This window comes from Cupressus sempervirens, chromosome 10 (genome assembly GCF_028749045.1).
Source record: "Cupressus sempervirens isolate cs-2001-9-10 chromosome 10, ASM2874904v1, whole genome shotgun sequence".
Taxonomy (NCBI): Eukaryota; Viridiplantae; Streptophyta; class Pinopsida; order Cupressales; family Cupressaceae; genus Cupressus; species Cupressus sempervirens.
This window is the reverse complement of record NC_143127.1, coordinates 42,712,038-42,719,403: the sequence shown is the minus strand read 5'-3', so window position 1 is coordinate 42,719,403 and position 7,366 is coordinate 42,712,038.

The window sequence follows — 7,366 nt, the reverse complement described above, 5'->3', positions numbered from 1 at the left end:
ATATTTTATATATTATAAATTATAACATATATATGTTATATAATATTATATATATAGAAAATTATAGTAAAAATCAATTTAGTCCAAAATAACACAAAAAAATTATATTTTTATTTTTGATAAGCAAGAGGCTAAAGTCATATATTAAGAATAGAATATTTACAGTCCAACTCATGAGGCATAGATAGGATGAAGTTGGGTAGTACTCCTTCAATCTTGCCTATTTTAATAAAAAAAATTCTAAAATCCTCATGCAAAGATTTGTAGGTCTCCCCTCCTCATTGGAACCTCCTTCTTTACTTAAATGTCCTCCTAAAACAAAACCAAGGAAAACCAAACAAACAAAACCACTACCATATACTTTATAGATGTTAGATGAAGATTCCATGAGAAGAAACATGATTAGATTAAAAAGCCATATGTATGTAAGGATGCCAACATTATGAAATTGATAAGCCAAATAAAATGTAATCTTTAGACAGAACACAAAACCTTAAAATCTTAAAAAATATCCTCAAAAGCAATTATATTTAAAATCTCTATAAATATGTGAAAAATTCCTTTGCATATACAAACATATTATTTGAGATAAAATAGAGCAACGAGAAACTAAATTAATCAACTTGAATGTCGATTGGCAAAGGTGGGTTTTCTACTTCCATCTCTTCTTCCTCCATTAGGATCAAGAGTTCCAGGCACTTGATACTAACCTCATTCTCACTTTCCCAAGCTCCTATCCTTTCTTCTGCTACATATTCTTCTAGCTAGTTGACAACTCTGGTCCTTTTAACATGCAAAAATGATAGGAGAAAAAATGAATTTCTCTACATGATTGGGATCCATTCAATCACCCTAGCCAGATCAAAAGAGGAAAAAATTGGGTAAAGAGGAACAAGTTGTCTCCCATTTTGGGGGAGATCTTAATGGCATGGTCTACAAATTAGAAGATCCTCCCTTATGTTAGCCAATACTTTTTCCAGATTGCCTAAATGTTCTTGCTTAAATAGACATCTTACCTATCAATGTCCAACATGCTTGATATGGAAATAAACATAGTCAAGATGTCACTGAGGACCCTATACTAGTATATATTCAGGATGAGTTAGTTTCCTAAAACTCTAAAGACTACCTGAACTACAAGGAAGTCTGTATTGAGGAGGATCTCTTTGAGATGAATACTCGATATGTTTTCATCAAAGACCACTTGAGAGGGGGACCTTTCAACTTGATTATGGTATTCATCTTCAGTCCTGCTAGGAAGTGATCCTAGGCCTTTGCACATAAATACTCAGTGAGGCAGGACACTACTAAACTGACTATTCAAATTCCACCTCAAAGGACAAAATACCAACTACAAGATGGTGACTCCCCCTCTCCCAACCAGGTGAAGACCCAATGACATCATAGAGCGGAACCCCAATTTTAGCAACTCTATAGATAATGCAAAAGTCACTAGTACTATCTCGAAAGATAAAGCTTCCCTTATCAACAACTTCTAAATAAACCTAAGAAACTTCTAGCCTAATCCTAAACTAAATAATAGATATAATCCATCTCTGCTCCTCCCAAACTCAGCATAAAATAAAATTTCCCAAGTACTCCCTAGAAAAGAAAGCAATGAGATCATCTTGATAAAATATATTAGCTCATAAATAATATAGACAAATCTAATCAACTTTAGAGTAATATAAAATTCAAATAATGTTCTTGATTATACCCTCCATTTGATAGAGCTATGGTTTTATCCATGCCAAAATGTCCACCCAATCCACCATTGTGATTCTCTCTTATCAAATTATCCCCCATGGAACCTTTAGGTATGTGAAATCCCTTACCTTTGATCACAAAATTACCTTGAATAAAATACTCTATTCATGGGCTTTGATTTGTTCCCAACTAGATTCTTACATGTTTCCTATACTTCTTTCAAATTTGGATCTTGTTCATACAACTCACTCAAAGAATTAAATCCAACAACATTAAATTTCAACTTATTTAACAACAAAGTCCTACTTAATACACCAACAACTCTATTGGATTAACCACTTCTGTGTTTTAAAATAAAATAATATATTTGAAGAAGTTCAACCCATTTTATATGCCTCTAGTTTAACTTACTTTGATTATTATAGCATAAACTCTTTTGGTAACAAATAATGTCTCTACTTCTTGAGTCCATGCACAATTGCATAAAGTTCTTAATAATATATACAAGATGCTTACTTTTTGCTTCATTCAACTTCTCTTTGAAGTATACTATTGGTTTGTACACTTGGCTAATAACTTAACCTCTTTTTATTCAACTTGCATCACAATCAACTTGGAATAATTTTTCAAACTCTGGTAGTGCCAATACTGGATGCCCTATCACTTTCTTCTTCAATAACTAAAAAATTGTCCCTATTGTTGTTGTCCATTGGAATTATTTCCTTACTGCCTTCATTTTTTTTAGTTATTGGACCAAATATCCTACTAAATGTTTTTAAGAACTTCTTATATAAGCTCTCCATCCTTTAAAATCTTTGAGCTTCAATCATACTTTTTGGAGATTTGTGGATCCATTTTCATCCCTTCTTGAAACTAAACTAATTCCTCTTTTATGAAAGTACACTTTTAAACCATTAGTTTTTCCTCTTTCATTTTTTTTCAAAACTTGCTAAATGTTCCAAATGTTCTTCCTTGGCTCTACTAAAACTTGAAGTATCATCAAGATATACAATATAAAACTTAGCAAGATAATAATTCAGCACATGATTTATCAATCTCGTGAAGGTGAAGGTGTTGGGTACATCTATCAATATAAATGCATGACCAACCATTCATACAATCCATCTTTTATTTTAAATGTTATTTTTTTATTCATCCTCTTCATGAATTCTAATTTGGTGGTATCTACTTTTCAAATCATTTTTTGTAAAATAATTTACCCTGCTCAAACAATCCATTACATCATCCAATCTCAATATGTGAAGTATGTATTTAATGGTGATCTTATTAATAGCTATGGAATTTGTGTACATCCTCCATTCACCTCCCTTCTTTGGCACCAACACTATCGGTATGATGCATCGACTAAGAATTTTTATAATCAGCCCTTTGTCCAACAACTCTTGGACTTGTCTATTTGTTCCCTTATTTTCCTAAGGCATCATTATATATGGTGTTTTATTTGGTAAAACTAAGCCTCAAATTAAATCCATACATGACTGATTTCTATTTTTGGTGGCAATCCATTTGGTAATTCTTCCATCATTATATCTACACATTCATCAATAAAATCTTCAATTTCCATGTGAAAATTGTCTTATTTTTTTGTTGTCCCATTGGAAATAGAAAAATAAACTCCTTTCTTTAAGTCTTCCAAAACAAAAAATTCCAAAAACCAAACAAACTCGTGAACTTTCTTCAGCGTCTTCTTCTCTATTCTTCATAGGATTTAGAATAACTTGTTGTCCATCCCTCTTAATAGTATATGTATTAAATTTTCCATAATGAGCAACCTTCTTGTCATATTTCCAAGGCATTACCAACAAGATGTGGCATACTTCTATGGGTTTCATATCACATAATATTTATCTTTATAATTACCAATATGCAAATTAACCAAACTTTGTTCTCTTAATAGAAATTAATGCTCCTTTTTGCACCCACAAAAAATTGTATTTGTTGGGATGTTTTAACCATTTCAGCTTCAACATCCTTATCATTTCTTTGAGCACAATATTATCTATGATACCACTATCTACAATCACTTTGCAACATTTTCCATTAGACTCACACTTGGTTCTATAAAAAAAAATCTCCATTAAACTACTTCAATTTCTTCCTTCACCAAATTTAACAATATCTATCTCATCATTAAAGATCCTTCATCTTCTGGATTCTCTCCTTGTCTTGGAGTCTCTCCAACCTCTCTTATGCTTAGGCCACATGAATTATAGCTCATTTTCCTTTAACCCATGTATATGTGGACAATCAAAGGCTCTATGCCCAATTTCTTCACATTGGTAGCATGTACTAGTAAGGTCTCTTCCTCTTCCTCTTCATAAATTTTCACATCCTTTGAAGGACTCTCCTCTTCCTCTAAAATTCATTCCACCTATTGATTCTTGAGTGTATAAAATTGTCCAAGAAGTATCAACTTCATTTGGCTTGGTATAATTTCCTCTTCTACCACTATTTTGACCTCTACCATGTATATTTTTGTCTCCTCCTCTATTATTATTTCATTATTTTCTATTCAATTTCTCTTCATCCTTCAAAGCATGCATTGATAGGCCTCTACAATATTATGTAGTTTTTAATATTTCATCTTGTATTGGGCATTGAATAGTTAAATACCTTGAAACATTACATCATCTTCAACATGTCCTACTCTTATGCTCAATGGATAAAATTCTTATGTGTACTCCTTGACACTTAATTTCTCTTTGTTTTAGCTTTTGCAATTTTTGAAACAAAATCATATGGTAGTATACTTTTGTTACCAACTTTGTTACCATTCTATCTTATGATTTTATTTTACCTTTTCTTATTATGATCTTTAAACTTCGTACATGCTTACTTCATCTTTTTATCTTCTTTTGTACTTTCAAAATCAAAACATTTCTCTACTTCAAACCTAGTCCAACAATTTATCTAGATTTAAATTACCATTATAGCTTGGAGGGTCAAAATAGGGTCTGGTGTTTACTCAGTTTATGGCTCAAATAAACTTTTCCTCTCCTTATTCAATCCCAGCTTCAATTTCTTATTATGTCCTCCTTGTGCCATTTCAAAAAATTTCTTTGTAGTTGCAAGTTTCTCTTTTCCTTTTCTTACCCACAACAAAAACTCCTTCAAAAATTTATTGTTGACACCTTCAGTTCTCCTCAAACTTGCTCTAATACCACCTAGAGTAGTCGTGCCTAGAGATATGCCCAAACACACAACAAGAAACCACCAACAATAACTCACAAATAAATTATAACAAATTAATGGAAGTATAACAACACACATAAATTGGAATTGCAACCTATGAAACATGAAGAGACAATTTGCCTCTAAAAGGACTCAACATGTTACCTCCAATATCAAACAAAAATCATAAATAATTTGCTAGAAAAAAATTGACATGAAGCCCCTCTCAAATGAGTTGAAATATCTATATGAATGTATATTTCCAAGTTTAAATTGAGGAATTAAAAAGAATTGAGTACACACACATACTTTCCTAATTTAAATGTATTAACTAAGTTAGACAATACCCAACGACTTCTGATTGGGATAGATGACACTTGATGGCTCCTAATTGAACCCAAACCAAGCCAAAACTAAAAAATCAAAACTATAACTAGCATGGCAGTTCTTGGTAGCCCCTAACTATTCTTGAATGCTCTCGATGAGTGATTTTGAGTAATCCAAAATTGAGGCAAAAGCCAAAATTTAATCTCTTTTGGATGATGAGATTGCACGTACAACCTAATGTTGTCGCATCACATTCTTTCTCACCTAATCTCAATTACATGGAAGGAGAGAACTACTTACATTAAGTATCAAAAAGTGACATTCATGATGGAAGAATAATAAAGATGGGCCAAGCTTCATAACCTCTTTATGGAGATGTGTCTTAATGCAATTAAGAATCATGCTCCCACAAAAAAAATAGTTTTTTCCTTGTTCAATAACACGAGGAATTCAATCATGATAGTAACATAATTTTTGCCTCTAAATGATCCTTCTATTTTAAATCTTTTTCTTATTTTGTAGTGGTCACTTTCAAAGACCATTATAAAAAGAACTATTTTCAACACATGCATTTTGAGAAAGAAGAGAGGGGGGATATACAAAAATGAGAGGAGGAGGGTGTACTTTTCTTTGAGGGTTAGGGGAAATATTGTAAAAAGGGAAAATTTAGATGAATATTGTATGAACTAATTAAGTTAATACATTAGCATCTTTCTTTGAAAATTTGATCTATATGAAATATTTGTAAAGAATTTGTACCATAGGTTTTTCTAATAGAAGTAGAATGGGTATCTAAAACTTTGTGTTCATTAATAATTATCGGTATGTTATTTTTATATTGATTGCACTTCTCCCCTTATTGATTCCTTACACATTTTTAGTGCATATGATTATGTTATCAACTTTGGGGCATGTGTAATCACCCTACTTTAGAAGGTTGCAATTGAGATTTCATTTCCTTATTATGGGTGCTAAAGGACGTGAACTTTGTATCATTTGTCTTTAATTTATAAATCCATAATCGACATTTATAGAATTCTTATACTCATGTGTTAACTAACCTTTTCTCTGCTTTGGTTAAAAGAAAACCTCAACAATATCAACATTACATCATAAGAGGGAGTTATACATCAAAATTCATAAGAAGGTCATATATAAAAGATATATCTCTCTAATTATTTGTTAATAATTTATTTTTACTTTTGCGAAAAGTGTTTATTTAATCATTATTCTTAAAGGACTAATCAGTAAACTAATAGAAAGATGGGTGCTTTCTTGATTCAAATATGTATGGTGTCTTCTCATAAGTGAACGCTAACAACTCTGTTAAATTTAAAGAATCAAAAAATAGTTCAATGCCAACCCAAGCTAAAGAAATCTAAAAGAGGATTTGCACCAACAATTGAAGAAATGATTGTTGAAAATGACAAAGTACTTAAACCTCCTTGGAATGCTTTCAAAGAAAGTATATGTGAAGTTAAAAAGAAGAATGCCTAATTTTCTTGACTAATAAAGAAGCATGCATCACCACTATTATCTACTCAAGAAACTCGAACAATGGATTCACTAACTGTGAATTGTTATAGAAGGATTGATATTACAAATAGAAGAATCAAAAAATGAAGAACCAATATCTTATAACTTTTGTGTTATGGGTGTGAAATTTTTTGTGGCAACACTAATTGAGACAAATAATCTATCAATACCATGGGATAAAAATAATCGACAACAAGAAAGAGTTGTGCACCAAGCTAAAGATAGAAATTTGAACCTTTCTTGACATGCATGCTAATAGGACATGTTGGGACTCAAAATCAAAGCCCTGATTTTGAGTACCATTGAAAATAAGCCCTATAAATGCTTTTGATGCATATTGTACCCAACTATTTATTTGAGGCCTAAGAGGTGTTTAATGTTTCTAACACCTTCCACTCAGTGAGTCTATTCGTTCTATGATGATAAACTGGCATTCTAAGACATTCTGTGAAGCCCATGCTTTGAAGTAGTTCTACATTGAAATGAGGGGTCCACATCTTTAGAGAATGCAGAGGATTCCATGAGCAAAAAAGATCAGCACATCCATAGCCACCACCTGCCATGTGAATGAAGCCAAGGTACTAATGGCTGACCAAAGAAGAAA